The following is an 18,330-nucleotide window of genomic DNA, read 5'->3' on the forward strand; positions in this document are numbered from 1 at the left end:
TGACCAGGAGCTGAAATACCCTTTGGGCACATTCTTCTCCTGTCTGAACTAGAACTTGAAGCCTTACACCAATACATTATTGATAATCTTGAGAAAGGTTTCATTTGACATTCAACATCCCTTGCAAGAACCAGAATATTCTTCATGGAAAAGTCAGATCATTCTCTGTGTCCTTGTGTTGATTACAGGAATTTTATAAAATAACCATCTGTCAGAAACCATGAATCAGACTGAGACAGAAGTACAATTAAATCACACTTGTTTATTAATAAAAATAAAAAGGTAAATAGAAAAAGCGTAGTCAAGCATTGCCAGAGTCCAGTAACCAGATCGGGTAGTCAGCCAGGCCTGAAGTCAGGGATCCAATTAGAGCAACTGCAAGCAGGATAAGGAGTCAGGAGGGATGTCAGCAAGCCAGTCTTGAAACAAACCGCAGGAGATGGTTCCTTGTGATGTGACCAACGCGAAGGCAGAGGTGAAGTGAGCTGGAAGGCTTTAAGTAGGCAGGTCAGACGAGCATCATCGGGAACAGCTGGTAACTGTGGAGAGAGAAGAGAGCTGGCAATTAGCTGACAGCTGAGCGGCCAGCCCAGAGAAGGAAGGGCTAAGCCAGCCCTGATACCATCAAAAACACATATCCCTTGCCCCTAGTTCCAGAACTCTTTCAGCATTTTAGAACTGCTAAAATATTCACAAAACTTGACTTACAAGGTGGGAGAAACTTGGTACGGATTTGTGAAGGAGACAAATGGAAGACAGCTTTTCGCATTCGATTTGCCCACTTGGGGTATCTAGTCATGTCCTTTGGGTTGTGTAATTCACCAGTAACCTTTCAGCATTTCATAAACTATATTTTCAGAGACTTTTTTGATCTCTTCATAATCATGTACCTTGATGATATTCTCATCTTCTCAAAATCTATAGAGGTGCACTGTAAACATGTTAAGAAGGTACTTGGACATCTAAGCCCTTGTACACACGGTCGGAGATTCCGACAACCAAATCCGCCGGATTTTGTCAGACGGATCTTGTCCGAAACTGCTGCATACACACGGTCGGACAAAGTTGTCGGAAAATCCGATCTTTCAGAACGTGATGACGTAATTTAGTTACGATGGGACTACGTTCAGGCTAGTTGCCAATAGCTTTGATGTAGGAATTTGATCTGAGCATGCGTGGCACTTTGTCCGATCGGAATTCTCTACACATGATCGGAGTATGTCCGATCGGAGCATTTTGTCGGAAAATATTTCCGGCAAGTTGGAAAAGTTGGTTCGACGGATATTCCGACGGAAACAGTCCGATGCAGACCACACACAGTCGGAATATCCAACAAAACGCTCCGATCGGACACATTCCGTCAGAATCTCCGATCGTGTGTACAAGGGCTAAGAGAGCATGGACTGTATGCAAAAGCTGAAAAGTGTGAATTTGAAAAAGAAACATTCCTATTTCTGGGACTTATTGTTTCTACTTTAGGTATTTCTATGGATCTACAGAATGTCAAGTCCATGCTTACATGGCCTGCACCAATGTACAGAAAATCATTTGTAGTATTCACCAACTTCTATCGCATGTTTATTAAGAATTTCTCTGCTCTCATTTGTCCTATTACTTAGTTGACATAGCAGAACACTCAATTTCAATGTACACTGAGTCACAGCACAAGCCACATTTGATCAGCTAAAGACTTTATTCACCACAGCAACAACAGAATGTGCAAGTGCACGTCCCCTACTGGCATTGTTGCCAAACGGCCTATATAAGCTGGACTATGACATGAACAGATTGCTGAGTGGTCTTCAGCTAGTTCCTGCTTTATATATGCCCTGACCTGCTATATTTGCCTTCCTATGTACCACCCGATTTGCTTCTGACCTGCCTGTGGATTTCTGCCTGCCTTTTGTAACCTTGGGTTGTATTCTGCTCCTGTCCTATATTCCCGCACCTTGCTGCTTAGTTGTGTACCCATCCTGGCTTATATGCTGATTCTGCCTCTTCCTATTGTTCCTGTACTTTGCTGCCTGGCTGTTGTTAACCTTCTGGATTGTGTCCTGGCTCTGCTCATGTCGGCCAATCAAGTGTCATTGTGTTCTGGTTCCTGGTCACTGCCTAGTAAATTGTTTGGAACGCGTTTTAGTAGTCTACTGCTAACCTGAGCATATTAAATACTCACTCAGCAGAGTAAGTACAGACTTTAGCTATTGTTCACTCATCTTCGTCCTGAGTTTCCGCTTCCTTGAAGTTCTGGGTTTCACTATTCCTCTTGCTTTTTAATTATACTGTACAGAATGAAAAAAAAATCAAAGCTGAGAGCAGAACCCCCTTCTAACTGCCCTGGAAGAGGTTCAGGGTGGGAAGTTATTCCAAGAATTATGAGGTTTTGCAAAGCATTGCTCTTGGTCTAACTTATAAAAGAAAATTTAAATTGTATATACTAATATAAATGTTCATAAAGCATCAATAAATTTGAGAGATAGAACTATGATGCATGACCTTATTGGAAGGAGATGCAAAATTTTAAAAAGGTGACTTCCATGTGCTGAAAACTGAAGATTTGGGGGCAAGCAGATACATCCATTTTACTGTATATAAGGGTCCAAGACAATAGGCAAATCTTCATAATTTAGGAGGCATTCCTAATAGGCTCTAATCATTGTAGAATGTTCAAAATAAAAGTTGTATTTTACCCTCAAAAACCACAATTACAAAGGCTTCTTGTGAGTTTTGTTCAAAAACTTTAGTAATTTTAAAATTAGACCAGGTGTTTGTCTCCTTAGGAATTATTATTCTATATCCAAAAATGCTCTTTGATTGTGGTAAACTTTTCCTACGTGTACTCCTTTTCAGAAATTGTGATCTGTGCTGTGCTAGGCTGACCATTGCTATCAATTTAGGAGCTACAGGAATGACATTTCAAAAAATTGTAGTCACATGGTTGCACTTGCACAAAGTTATGGAACGAAGAAGCTATATGTGTCATATTTCAGTTCCCCATGCTAAAGATTAATAAAAAATCTCGTACTACTCGCCATGCAACCATTTTGGAGGATTGTGCCAATATCATTTGTACAACTAAAAATGAGCCATAGAAGTACAGTACAGTAACATGTTCCAGATCTGGGGATCACGTGCATGTAATTTTAGCTGCATGATTGTACAATCACAAGTTGCCCCCCTGTAACTCTAGCCTTTAGACGATCTAGTGATCTATATGTCTGGAACACCAATTGAATATTTTAACGCCAGGAGGATGTAGGATGAAGATTAATCCTGAAAAAGATGGAAAAAGGCTATTAAATACAGCTGAGTATGTGAAACAACAACGCTTAGGCAGCTGGATGGTACACAGTGGATAGGAAACAGTGAACTTGGGCTTTGAGAAGGTTATTCACATTGCATACTGTAACATTCAGAGCTCCAAACAAATCCCCTACATTCTGCAAATGCATCAGTTTCCAAGGTCAGCGGTGATACTCCAATCTGGCAAGATGCTAACTGTATGCCAGGAGTAATCTACTACCTCAAAAAACAAAGCTGTTAGGACGAGGCTGCAATTCTTCAGATGCTGTTTAATCATTCTACTTGAAATGCTTCTCGTTCCTCATGCTTTAAAATCAGTTCAGGGATCAGATGTGCTTGGTGCACACATTTAGGTGATACGTTTTTCTAGCAGATTATTTTGTGTGTTCAATTTAAGCCCAAACTATTTTCTATGTAATATCAATTTCATTTTGTGGTAATTTATTTGTGATAATCTTTGAAGTTATAATTTTCAATGTTACATTATACTTTAGGGATAGATCGATAGATAGATAGATAGATAGATAGATAGATAGATAGATAGATAGATAGATAGATAGATACAGGGCCGTCTTTAAGGCAGGGCAAAAGGGGCAGCTGCCCTGGGCCCTGTCATTGTTGTGGGGCCCAAAGCAGCTGCCTCATGCTTGCCAACTATCCCAGTTTACATTCCCTTGTCCCTTGAGGTTTTAGTCCTGTGCTGTGTCCTGATATCTCAGTGTGAAGTGCTGCTACTAATGCTGCTCAGCTAAAAAATAGCTGAGCTCTGACCTATTGTTGTGTACAGATGACTCACCTGCAGACCCTGTGTTGACATGTAAATAACCAGCATTCATATGTAAATAGCAGTGACATGCATATGTAAATAGCTGAGGCCAACGGCATTGATATGTAAATAAGGCAGCATTCATATGTATATCATGCCCCCTGCAGTGAGGAGATAATGTGCTGCAACCAGTGAGCAGTATTACTGTACAGTAATCTCTAGCAGCCAATCAACAAGCAGAAATCATGTGCTGTAACCTCTAGCAACTAATCAGTGAGCCTTAAGGAGTGCTGTAACCTCTAGCAACCAGTCAGTAAGCAGTAATGATATGCTGTAACCTCTGGCAACCAATCGCAATTGCTGCCTGATCTGATACAGTAAACTGATTTTAAGTCTAGCTGCTATTTATTGTATGTCTCAGAGAAGGTGGAGAGCGAAATTGCATGGGGGGAGGGGGGCCCTAAAAAAAATTTGCCCATGGCCCAATCAATATTAAAGACGGCCCTGGATAGATAGATAGATAGATAGATAGATAGATAGATAGATAGATAGATAGATAGATAGATAGATAGATAGTATACTACAATTGTATTGTAATATTTACATTTTTTTATTCATGTAAAAGGGGGGGGGGGTGTTCATTTTCTTGTAATGTTTAGGGCTAAAGATTTCTATTTAGTTACTTTCCTTTTTTGTCCATCAGCTCTATTTTAATGATATTTAATTTTGTTAGCCTTCCTTCCTTCCCTTCTCAACAGCATCAACAGAATAAGGTTGTTAGCAACACCACAAAAAGCTTTTGGAGGGCATGCTTTGAAGGAACTTGACTACCATCTTTCCAAAGGCTGGCAGTATATTGTTTCATGGAAAATGGGGCATAGATCCGGTTGTTGTTGAAAGGGAGGTGTAGAGGTGGGAGTGGCCGACCAGAGGGTTGAACAAAAATAACTAACCTGATTCCCTTACCACCTCAAAAATCCTCCCCACTGAGCTATTGTAATCTGACAGCTGGGAGACGTCCCCACCATTAGAATACATTAAGTAGGGAAAATTCGACAGCAGTTGTACAAAGGTCCATTGGTAGATTGACAACCACACCGCCCATACATGCATCAAAAATTTGGCAGGTCCCTGCTGAACTGGTCGAATTTCAATCTATGCATGGCCAGCTTAAGCAAGGCATTTAAAACAAGGCATTCTTTCCCCAGTGCCCAGAATTATCCACTGCCATATGGTGAGGGATTACATGGGGTCAAGGGCGAATGTTGACACCCTTACAATGGAGATCCCACTTGATGTCTGGTTAATCGGGATGGACCACTGACCAGAGCGTCCCCAGTATGCAATTGATCTGCTGGGCTGCATGCAGCCAACGTCCTCACTGAGCATACATTTAGTGATGCAGGGGGCTTAGTGATAGGTAAAAGAGGTTGTCTATACCCATACACAGTAGACCGTCTTACATTTGATGAAATAAACCAATCCAGGGCTTCTGCTACCGAAATTATTTATTTCTTGTACAGCCTACACCAGGGGTGGCCCGCCACGTCTTGCTCCGAGATGGCAGGTCAGCAAGCCCAGATCACGGGTTCCAGACCCGGCATCTCCAAGCATCAGCGCGAAGAACTGCGCCACCGCTAGAGGAAGTACCTGTGACAGGAAGCATCAGCTCCACTCTCTACTGCAGCCGCATGCTTCTGTCACACTAATTCACAGGAACCCACAATCTTGGACATCAGCCAGCAGTGCCAGAGCCAGCAGTACCAGTATCAGCCACCAGTACCAGCCACCAGTACCAGCCACAAGTTCCCGCCAGCAGTACCAGTACCTGCCAGCAGTACCAGTACCAACCAGCAGTACCATTACCCGTCAACAGTATCAGTACCCACCAGCAGTACCAGTACCAGCCATCAGTACCAGTACCCGCCAGCAGTACCAACCAGCCACACCAGCCAGCGGTATCTGCCAGTAGTACCAGCAGGCAATACCCAACAGCCCATTCCCCTCACCTGGAACGCAAACATGGCGGCATGCATTCCAGGCATTGTAATTGATCAGGAACGCTGTTTGCTATGCGGGCGTGCTTACAGCTGTGATGGAGCAGCCCTATGCACGGTAAGATCCTCTATCAGTCACCCTAAAGAGTGCCAAGAGCCCTAACGTTTTTGCTTGATTGAGTATTGTTGCAGCAGTTCAAATGTTTTTGCTGCTGGTAGCCGACAATGACTGCCTAGTTGTAGCCTTTTGTATTTTGTGATGTCTAATAGCACATGCAGTATAGGCTTAGTGATGCCCCTGTCAGTGGGAATTTTATTGTTTGGGCCGCCCACTGGGCTAAGTGGGAGTGGCCTAGGCCTTTGCTTGATTGATTGATTACAGGTGCATATGTGCATACACATGTGGCTACATAAGTGTGTGTGTGTTTGGGTATTAATATGGGGACTGCTGAGGGATTACCCACTGCTGAGCTCTGAGGAAGAAGGGATGGTCCCTTCTAAATGCTTCAGTTGGTAGTGAGTAGTGTGAGCTCCTCTGTGACCTCTGGAGAGTTCCGTTCATCTGTGACTAGATGCTGCTACTTGACGACTATTCATATTACAAGAATTTATACAACTGTGTGAGTAGTTTACTTTTTATGTTTTCAATAAATACATATCCAAAGGATAATGCACAAGGCTGGTGTGCCCTTTTTTCTCTTTTTTTTTTTTTTTTTTAGTAGCCAACAGCAGTACCAGCCCTGGAGGACAGCCAGCAGCAGCCACCAGTTATAACTACCTGGGGGACAGCAGAAACTAGCTGCAGGAATCATGAGGAAGAAGTGAAGATCAAGGTCAGTTGAGATGCAGGTAAACCGCCATGCATCAGTGTGAAAGCAGCCTTAGGCCCTTTCACATGATCGGTCTGATTGGGTCTGCCTGTCTGTTTTTCAGGCAGACCCAATCGGACCCTCCATTCACCTCTATAGAGCGGCAGATGTAAACAGACTCGTGTCTGCTTACACCCGCTTATCTGCAATCCGATCTGCTTAAAAAACAGAAGGGGATCTGTCCCCTTCTGTCTGGGCAGATCAGAGGGCCCTTAGGGTAGAGTGGGTTGCATCTGTGTCTGTTCTACATATGCAGAGTGGACACAGACCTGCCATCCGCCCGCTGCGCTCATTGTGGCCTGTGACCTGTTACCAAGTCGTTAAAGTGGCCTTTGCTCCTCAAAAGGTTGGGCACCCTTGGCCTACACCTCTCCTTTCTTCTCTGTAGGCCTGAAGAAAATCCCACCTCCAGCCCCCATGAATACACTCCACCACCGTTAAAGTATAAATTCACTTTTAGGATCATGTTTCATGTTCCACCCATATTTAGGGTGGAACATGTAACATGTTCCAGCTCTTGCAGCTCTCCCTCTGCTCCCTGCCTCAGTGTAACAGCTGGTGAAAACATTGTGGCCGTGCGGGTGTCATTCATTCACAGTTTCCTGTGAATGGATAGATTACAACTATCATCAGCCACAACAGCTGATGGCCTGTAGTTCTGAATAGATTGCAAGATCTCTGATGAGGGCTTGACTGCAGAAGCCTGACATTGCACCCCTGATCCCCTGATTATGAATGCAATCCTTTCCAGGCTCCTGCAGGAAAAATAAATGCACTTACTTTATGCAAAAATATGTGCATTTGTTATTTTTTTCGTAAAAGATGAATTTCTCCTTTAACACTTTCTTCCACCACTGCTGGCCTGGCACTACCACCGCTGTAGGCCCATCATCATTACCATTTGATTTTGTATTTATTGCTGAAATATCCCTGCTCTTTCACTAAGAAATAGTTGTCTATGCGAGTACTGCTTGGACCTTGAAGAAGGGGACATACCCCGAAAGCTTGTCCTGAAAAATTGTATGTTAGTGCAAATAAAAAAAGTATCACGGACAGTACTCAATTTTCTCTTGTCTATGCAAAAAGGCTTAAAATGTCTACTTGAAATAACTTACATTTTTGTGATATAAATTTAAAATAAAAATTGAATAGTCTGCTTTTTTTTCAGATGCAAGCTACCTGCTCATTCCCTTAACACTAACAGCTAATCCTAACATGGATTAAAGGCTGTGCTGCAGTTCTTTATATTGTTTCTCTCTTCTGTATGGAAAGAAATAACCTGAAATATATATATATATATATATATATATTTAAATAAGCAATCTGCTTGTTGTATGGCTGACATTTAGCAGCCTGTCTAAACAGGATTAAAAGCCGTGTGGCCAGTCTGTTAAAATGTACTGCCCTGTTTCACTCTTGGAAAAAAAAGAAAATAATGTATTATTTCTATCTGCAATCAACTTGCTCTCTACCTCAAAAAGCACCCTGGCCAAAAAGGATTACAAACAGTAACAAATCTGTCTAATTTGTTTTAATTTAGTCTGTGTAAAAGAAAGCTATCGTTTTCCTTGGAGATGTAATCTGCATAAATATGGAAAAAATGCCTTGCGAGCTACCAGAGTTTATCACAGAAAATGATGATATATATCCTGGAAAAATATATACCACTGCAGAAATTTACAGCTGCTAGCACTAATCACACTCCCATATCTTTGTGCTCAAAAAAAACATAAACCAAATCAATGTGCCGCGCTATACATAAAGATCAACATCCTTAAATGTGCAAAATATCATATATCGTTTACAAAAATTAATCCATTTGGGAAGTATTGGTTACTTTACATAAAGTGCAAAACGTGCCAAATATTAATAATAAGTCTTTAGGTAGATGCAACAAAGTGTTCAAAAAAATATATAATTCATCAATAAAGTCCTCTTCATGTATAGTGTGGCACATTGATTTGGTTTATAGATGTAATCTGCATATTCTTTGCCTCAGAAAGTGCAGCCTCTTCTAATGAAGGCTTGAAATGCATGGTACAATTCTGTTTAATGTATATATTTTTAATTGTACACAAAACAAATCTACTGTTTTTGTTCCAGATGCAATATGCATGCTCAGTCGCTCAGAAATTGACACTAGACCATACATCTGTAGTTCAAATCACTAACTCGTCTTCAGTCTCCAAAACGAGACACTTATTTTTTGTTTCCAGATGCAATGTGCTTGCCTTAGAAATGTTGCCTATCCAAAAAAAGGTTACTTCCACCCTCCGTGGAACGCACGTCGAGCCGCCACGAACACAGAAGAGCCTCATGATTGTTTCATGCCTGTTTTTACTTGGAATCCTGTATGTGGATTCATGTTATTGCACAAATAAATAGTTTTAAAAGTACCTCATTATGAGTACCATTCTGTTTTATTGAGTTTGGTGGATATCCCATTTGCCCCAAGATTAACATTTTTGGAAACCCTATTGAGGACGCCAAGAGGTCTAGCACACCCATCAACAGATATAAGCACATTTGACCCCGAAACTGAAAAGCTGAGGGTCAATTTTCTCTGGTGAGTAGGGATGCGAGAGGGGAGTGTGGCACACTGCACAGCATGTTTATATGAAGCACTTCAGCACTTTTGTATGGAATTTGGAGCACTGAGCACTTCATATGAAGATTTTTGGAAAGACTTTGATTTTGTTAAATACCTTTTTTATTTGCACTGTTTCATATATGCAAATAATTCGATTTGTAAGCACTGTATTATTGCATTAGTACAGTATATGGCCAGCTTTACTTACAGATAAAATCTTGCAAGTCTTGAAAGTCTCTCCATCTTCCATTGTGGCCTAGCAAACTTGCTTACATGGTGAGCAGTGTGTACGTGAAATATTTCTGGGTCTTGACTGTGAAATAATGAATAGATTTTTTTTTTTCAGAACGACATATGTCTCATCTTATCCTATAACATAATGGCTAAGCAAAAATACTTGCATAATGTGCAGCAAGTGTTTACAATATATATGGACACTGTCTTTGAAATATCATACTTCCCAAAACTTCAATCAAGCTGCTTACATATTCTCCAGCAACTATGCTGTATGCTTGGCTGTTGTTTATGAAACATTGCACTGTAAGTCTTTTTTAATTAACTATACCTTAACAATTGACTGATCTTTGGAATGTGGGGCTGTGGTTTCGAGGTGTTTTGATGTACTCTGGGTTGACATTTTGTTAAATTTTGTACACAACAAAGTGTGGCACTGAAAAGAAGATCACGAGCTATGCTATGTAATATGTTTTGACACTGTTTGGCAATTTACATGAAGTTGCTAGTGTTAGCTTACATTTTTTTTCAAAGTATATACTTTGTGATATATTTTAGCTATAATGTCCCTGCTCCATTATGATCCATCACACAGGGGCAACTTTGGATCCGACTTGAAGTTGCCCCAAGGCGCCCCTAGTCGCGCAACATGATAAAATCAATGTAAGTGAATGAGAGCCATCTTAATGCACACTACTGAAGTCGCTCCGACTTCAGAAAAGGTTCTTGTACTACTTCAATCTGACTTCTAGGCGACTTGTACCCATTGATTTCAAAGGAAGTTGCCTCCAAGTCGGATCCCCTGTTTTAACTGAAGCAACTTTCCAGGAAGTAAAAATAGTTTTCTAGGCAAACCCCTTCCTCCCACAAAGCTGATTATTATGTGATTGGCCACTGGCAAAGTCCCCTGTCCTGGAGGCAACTTCAAGTTGCATTGTAAGTTGCCCCAAGTCACGTTGTGATTCATACTCAAGTCGTGTCCAAGTTGCTTCCCAAAGTCACACTGGAAGTCGTATTGCCCCTGTGTGAATGGACTCTAAGTCCTACTATGGTTGTCTTTGAAAAAACGACCTAATAAAACTTTTTTTGGAAATCAACCATATTAGGTTGTTGCTCCTGTATGTAAGACAATGAATAATGTAAAAGTAAACAAAATAATTTCACATGCAATTTATGTGATGTCACGGTACAGTGTTGTTGTGCTCATGCTGTCCCTGGGAATTGTAATGTTCTGTAAAACCAAATACAGCTTTAGGGCATCCCATAAGAATGTAGTTTGAAGAATTTATATATATATATATATATATATATATATATATATATATATATATATATATATATATTGGTGCACAGTCTGTGCAGGCCATGAGTGAGTTTGGGGTAGAGGAACTTGACTGGCCTGCACTGAGTCCTGACCTCAACTTGACAGAACACCTTTGGAATAAATTAGAGTGTAGACTGCGAGCCAGGCCTTCTTGTCCAATAGCAGTGTCCGACCTCACAAATGTGCTTCTGGTAGAATGGTAAAATATTACCATAAACACACTCCTAAACCTTGTGGACAGCCTTCCCAGAAGAGTTGAAGCTGTTATAGCTGCAAAGGGTGGGCCAACTTAATAGTAAACCCTACGGACTAAGACTGGGATGACATTAAAGTTCATGTGTATAAAAGCAGGTGTCCCAATATTTTTGACCATATAGTGTATTTATGTTCATTTTCTAACTTGCTTTCTCTTTACTTGCTACAGCAGGCTGCCCAATTCCATACATACTCTGCAACAGTTGCATTGACTCTGATTTCATCACAAACAAGAGCACCTCAGTAACCACAGTAACCAAAAGTAGTGCACTTACTAGGGACAGCACATAGAATTGGGTTTGATTTTTAAAGAAGAACCCAGTAAGAGTCTTCTCATATTTATGGGGAATCAGTGATGACAGGCACATGGAACCTTGTGCTGCTGACAGTGACGTCACTAGGGTTGGTGTCACATATATATATACTGGTCTGTATATGATGTACAGTATGGTGTCAGGGTACAGTCTGGCCTGTATATAATGTACAGAATGGTGCCAGGGTATAGACTGTACATTATATGTACACCATACGGTACATTATATACAGACCAGTCTGTACCTTGACACCATACTGTACATTATATACACTGGTCTGTATCTAACAAGAAGAGAGATATGGGGGAGAGAGAGAGAGAAAGGGGAAAAAAGAGTTGACCAAGGGAGAGGGAGGCAAAGAGACAAAGTGGGGTGAGAGAGAAATGGGGGGAGAAAAAGAGAGAGATATGGGGGAAGAGAAAGAGAGAGGTAGGGAGAAAGAGAGCAGGGGAGAGAGAGAGGGGGGGGAGAGAGAAAGGGGGGAGAGAGAGAGAGGGAGAAAGAGAGAGAGGGGGAGAGACAGGAGAGAAAAGTGATGTGAGAGTGGAGGGTAGAGGAGCAAGTCAGAAGGGGAGAGAGAATGGAGAGATGGAGACAGAGGGGAGGGGCAGTGCAAAAGGTGGTGGGGGGAGACAGGGGTTTTGTTCTGTGTGCAAAAGTTTCACTCACCAATTATGCCTCCCTCCTCTCAGGCTGGTTCCCCTTTAGATAGCTTATGCAGCTATAGCAGCCATTGTTTCATATCTCCCACCCAGCTGCTCACAAAACCCTCACCACAGCTCATTGCATGCAGGGGGTTGGATTGTGGGCGGGGTTGGGCAGACACAAATGAGCACTTGCAGCCTGACTCCCATGCAAGATGGCTCTCCTGGTGACAAGTCAGGCAGAGCTATCTGCCCTTGGTAATTACTGCGAGGCAGAGCAGAGATAGGGCACTGGCCACCTGCATCTCTGATAAAGAGATAAAAAGTGCCACGGCTCCTACCTCCTACCTGCCCACATGGACGGGCAGTGCATACTTACGGTAGCATGGTACCCCGGTGCGGCCCGCACCCCTTGTACCCCCCTAACGATGCCACTAGCTGCCGATTTGATTTTTGAAGCTGCAGACTCCAGGGCTCTTATGTTTATCCTGGCTTCACTATCATGTGAGTCACTAGTCAGAACATATGAGCAAGAAGGGAGTTTGCATTTAATGACAGCATGCCTTTTCCAGGGTATTGACTCCCTGCACCTATAAAGTGATACAAACTGTTTAATTTACATTGTCCCTTCTATTTCTGTTAATGGATGATGGCACTGTAATTATTTTAATTAAAATAAAAAAAAAATCTAAGTGCCTTTTTCCTAATCCATATACAGCTGTCGCAGATCCCAGCTTCTTCCTAGCCTGTCTACTGGGAAACATAAGCAGGAGGAGCTTCCAGACCTCTGCTGCTGGTCACATGTTCAAAATAAAAAAACAGTCTTTGGAATACAGAGTAAAAATAAATACATAATATCATTAAACTGTTTTAAATTGCCATACAAATATGTATCTGAAATCAAATCCTTATTATTTTGTGGAAATAACATGTAGTGATGGCCGAACGGTTCGCCCGGCGGTCGTTTCGCGGCGAATTTCCGACTTTCGCCGTCCGCGGGTTCGAACGCCTTTTTCCGTCGTTCGCCCCGGCGGACTTACGTGTTTAATGTATACAAGAACTTTAACCTTTCGTGACACGTTTATCATGTGTTACAGGACAACCAATTGAGACATGACAGCTCATGGACACTTGGACATTCCCCCTAACCTATAAATACACCCGATCCGGTGGCCATTTTACATTCTTTCTTCTGTCACTGTAGGGAAAGGATCCTGTGTGGAGTAGGGACAGAGAAAACGCTAGCTATTTGGTACACAAAAGTTCTTTTCAGGACTGGTATAGGTGTTAGGTCAGCAGCCTGAGTTTCTTTTGTCAGTTTAGATAAAGGGACAGAGCGCTGTATGCTGCTATTTTAGGGACAGCTCAGCCAGATTAGTCTTTCTTCATCATCATCATCATCATCATCATTAGCTGTTACTATCAGGTCCACAAAAGAGCTGTTCCAGCTAATCGTTCCAGCCTACTCTTTTTTGCCAATTTGTATAGGGACAGGCAGGAAGCAGTGTGTCAGGCAGTGAGGATAATTTTAAAGACTTGCTGTTACTATTAGTTCCACAAAGGTTCTTTTCAGGACTGGTATCAGTGGTACGGTAATAGGCTTGTACACGTATAATATTCTTTCTTCCAAATATAGAAAGAATATTATACTTGACTGCTGCCCTTCTGCTGCAGTCTGCTAATCATTCACAACTCACTTGTTCCACAAAGCTCTTTATCAGGACTGGTAACTTGGTCTGTCTAGGGTGCTACGGTACATAGGCTTGGGTGCGGTACAGTCTGCTGTTCTGTAAGGACCGCTATCGGTCCACAATACATAGGGTTGCCGTGCACTACTGCTGACCGCTGCCCTATACTGCAGCAGTCCTTCATTGGTATAGGGACTGACGTACAGTCTGCTAATCACTAACACACAACCTGCTTGGTCCACAAAAGTTCTTATAAGGACTGGTAACTTGGTATAGGGTGCTACGGTACATAGGCCTGAGTGCGTTACAGTCTGCTGTTCTGTAAGGACCGCTATCGGTCCACAATACATAGGGTTGCCGTGCACTACTGCTGACCGCTGCCCTATACTGCAGCAGTCCTTCAGCGGTATAGGGACTGACGCACAGTCTGCTAAACACTAACACACAACCTGCTTGGTCCACAAAAGTTTTTATAAGGACTGGTAACTTGGTATAGGGTGCTACGGTACATAGGCCTGAGTGCAGTACAGTCTGCTGTTCTGTAAGGACCGCTATCGGTCCACAATACATAGGGTTGCCGTGCACTACTGCTGACCGCTGCCCTATACTGCAGCAGTCCTTCATTGGTATAGGGACTGACGTACAGTCTGCTAATCACTAACACACAACCTGCTTGGTCCACAAAAGTTCTTATAAGGACTGGTAACTTGGTATAGGGTGCTACGGTACATAGGCCTGAGTGCGTTACAGTCTGCTGTTCTGTAAGGACCGCTATCGGTCCACAATACATAGGGTTGCCGTGCACTACTGCTGACCGCTGCCCTATACTGCAGCAGTCCTTCATTGGTATAGGGACTGACGTACAGTCTGCTAATCACTAACACACAACCTGCTTGTTCCACAAAAGTTCTTATAAGGACTGGTAACTTGGTATAGGGTGCTACGGTACATAGGCTTGAGTGCGGTACAGTCTGCTGTTCTGTAAGGACCGCTATCGGTCCACAATAGATAGGGTTGACGTGCACCACTGCTGACCGCTGCCCTATACTGCAGCAGTCCTTCAGCGGTATAGGGACTGACGTACAGTCTGCTAAACACTAATACACAACCTGCTTGGTCCACAAAAGTTCTTATAAGGACTGGTAACTTGGTATAGGGTGCTACGGTACATAGGCTTGAGTGCGGTACAGTCTGCTGTTCTGTAAGGACCGCTATCGGTCCACAATAGATAGGGTTGACGTGCACCACTGCTGACCGCTGCCCTATACTGCAGCAGTCCTTCAGCGGTATAGGGACTGACGCACAGTCTGCTAAACACTAACACACAACCTGCTTGGTCCACAAAAGTTTTTATAAGGACTGGTAACTTGGTATAGGGTGCTACGGTACATAGGCCTGAGTGCGTTACAGTCTGCTGTTCTGTAAGGACCGCTATCGGTCCACAATACATAGGGTTGCCGTGCACTACTGCTGACCGCTGCCCTATACTGCAGCAGTCCTTCATTGGTATAGGGACTGACGTACAGTCTGCTAATCACTAACACACAACCTGCTTGGTCCACAAAAGTTCTTATAAGGACTGGTAACTTGGTATAGGGTGCTACGGTACATAGGCCTGAGTGCGTTACAGTCTGCTGTTCTGTAAGGACCGCTATCGGTCCACAATACATAGGGTTGCCGTGCACTACTGCTGACCGCTGCCCTATACTGCAGCAGTCCTTCAGCGGTATAGGGACTGACGCACAGTCTGCTAAACACTAACACACAACCTGCTTGGTCCACAAAAGTTCTTATAAGGACTGGTAACTTGGTATAGGGTGCTACGGTACATAGGCCTGAGTGCAGTACAGTCTGCTGTTCTGTAAGGACCGCTATCGGTCCACAATACATAGGGTTGCCGTGCACTACTGCTGACCGCTGCCCTATACTGCAGCAGTCCTTCATTGGTATAGGGACTGACGTACAGTCTGCTAATCACTAACACACAACCTGCTTGTTCCACAAAAGTTCTTATAAGGACTGGTAACTTGGTATAGGGTGCTACGGTACATAGGCTTGAGTGCGGTACAGTCTGCTGTTCTGTAAGGACCGCTATCGGTCCACAATAGATAGGGTTGACGTGCACCACTGCTGACCGCTGCCCTATACTGCAGCAGTCCTTCAGCGGTATAGGGACTGACGTACAGTCTGCTAAACACTAATACACAACCTGCTTGGTCCACAAAAGTTCTTATAAGGACTGGTAACTTGGTATAGGGTGCTACGGTACATAGGCTTGAGTGCGGTACAGTCTGCTGTTCTGTAAGGACCGCTATCGGTCCACAATAGATAGGGTTGACGTGCACCACTGCTGACCGCTGCCCTATACTGCAGCAGTCCTTCAGCGGTATAGGGACTGACGCACAGTCTGCTAAACACTAACACACAACCTGCTTGGTCCACAAAAGTTTTTATAAGGACTGGTAACTTGGTATAGGGTGCTACGGTACATAGGCCTGAGTGCGTTACAGTCTGCTGTTCTGTAAGGACCGCTATCGGTCCACAATACATAGGGTTGCCGTGCACTACTGCTGACCGCTGCCCTATACTGCAGCAGTCCTTCATTGGTATAGGGACTGACGTACAGTCTGCTAATCACTAACACACAACCTGCTTGGTCCACAAAAGTTCTTATAAGGACTGGTAACTTGGTATAGGGTGCTACGGTACATAGGCCTGAGTGCGTTACAGTCTGCTGTTCTGTAAGGACCGCTATCGGTCCACAATACATAGGGTTGCCGTGCACTACTGCTGACCGCTGCCCTATACTGCAGCAGTCCTTCAGCGGTATAGGGACTGACGCACAGTCTGCTAAACACTAACACACAACCTGCTTGGTCCACAAAAGTTCTTATAAGGACTGGTAACTTGGTATAGGGTGCTACGGTACATAGGCTTGAGTGCGGTACAGTCTGCTGTTCTGTAAGGACCGCTATCGGTCCACAATAGATAGGGTTGACGTGCACCACTGCTGACCGCTGCCCTATACTGCAGCAGTCCTTCAGCGGTATAGGGACTGACGTACAGTCTGCTAAACACTAATACACAACCTGCTTGGTCCACAAAAGTTCTTATAAGGACTGGTAACTTGGTATAGGGTGCTACGGTACATAGGCTTGAGTGCGGTACAGTCTGCTGTTCTGTAAGGACCGCTATAGGTCCACAATAGATAGGGTTGACGTGCACCACTGCTGACCGCTCACCTATACTGCAGCAGTCCTTCAGCGGTATAGGGACTAAGAGTTTTGTCACAGGGTCATTTAAAAAATGACATGCAGAGGAAGAGGCAGGCCCTTCCGCAGGGGTGGTAGGGGTAGGGCAGGAGCAACAGGCTTGAGCCAAAGTGGGAAGTTGCAGAAGGTGCGTTCAATTACTTTAAAGGATGCACCAGACTTGGTTGAGTGGCTCGCTCAGCCTTACTCTTCTGCACCCTCCTCATCCTCTCGATCTGCACCCTCTTCTTCACTCTCTGCTATGTGCACCCCCAAAGACACTACCACCAACAACACGACCACCACCACCACCACCACATACCTTCCGCTTGAGTCACTGGAATTATTTTCCGATCCATATCAAGAGGACATTTCTGATGCGCAGCCACTCTTGGTATTGGATCAGGAAGAGGAGGTAGCAACAAGCGCTACTCAGCAGTCTGACGCCAGTACCCAGATCAGCCCAAGGAGGAGGTTGGTCCCCGGTGTTGCTGCCTACTCTACTTATAGCGGTGGGGAAGGTGACGTTGATGATGACGTGTCTAGTGATGTCACGTGGGTGCCCACAAGAGAGGAAGAGGAGGGGAGTTCAGAGGGAGATATGGACCAGCAGATAGGGAGGAGAAGCAGCAATGACTTACATTGCACAGCAGGGACAAAGCAGACTGCAAATGTATCAGGAGCGAGTCATCGACCATGTACGGTCACATCTGGCGCTCCCAGGACACCGGCACATGGCTCCGCAGTGTGGGCTTTTTTTAACGTGTCCGCTGCTGACAATAGCGTTGCCATCTGCAATCTTTGCAGTCAACGCGTTAGTCGCGGTAAGCCCAATACTCACCTAGGGACGACCGCCTTAAGAAGGCACATGAGCAGCCATCACCGAGCCCAGTGGGAGCAACGGAACACACAAAGCCACACTGCAGGCTCTCACCGTCCAGCCTCGTCTTCTACTTCTCCTTCTCCTCTCTCCTCACAATTGTCCTCCACTCCACCTTCCATCACGCCAAGCTCACATTTTTCTGCAAAAAGGCAGGCTTCCGTGGGCCTAATGTTTGAGCGTAAAAAAATGATGACGCCGGATAACCCTCTTGC

At 43.8% G+C, this 18,330-nt stretch overlaps 1 long non-coding RNA gene across 1 annotated transcript in view; it reads right to left on the reverse strand.

The window, feature by feature from the left end:
• Positions 1-242: 242 nt before the first annotated feature.
• The window catches only part of LOC143963262 (uncharacterized), a 76,117-nt gene continuing 58,029 nt past the window's right edge, over positions 243-18,330 (reverse strand). The window contains exon 2 of the long non-coding RNA XR_013270922.1: positions 243-539. This is a non-coding gene — a long non-coding RNA (uncharacterized LOC143963262). The remainder of the gene's footprint in view (positions 540-18,330) is intronic.

This window comes from Lithobates pipiens, unplaced genomic scaffold (assembly GCF_037356315.1).
Source record: "Lithobates pipiens isolate NorthernLeopardFrog02 unplaced genomic scaffold, aLitPip1_a1.2 Scaffold_8, whole genome shotgun sequence".
NCBI lineage: Eukaryota > Metazoa > Chordata > Amphibia > Anura > Ranidae > Lithobates > Lithobates pipiens.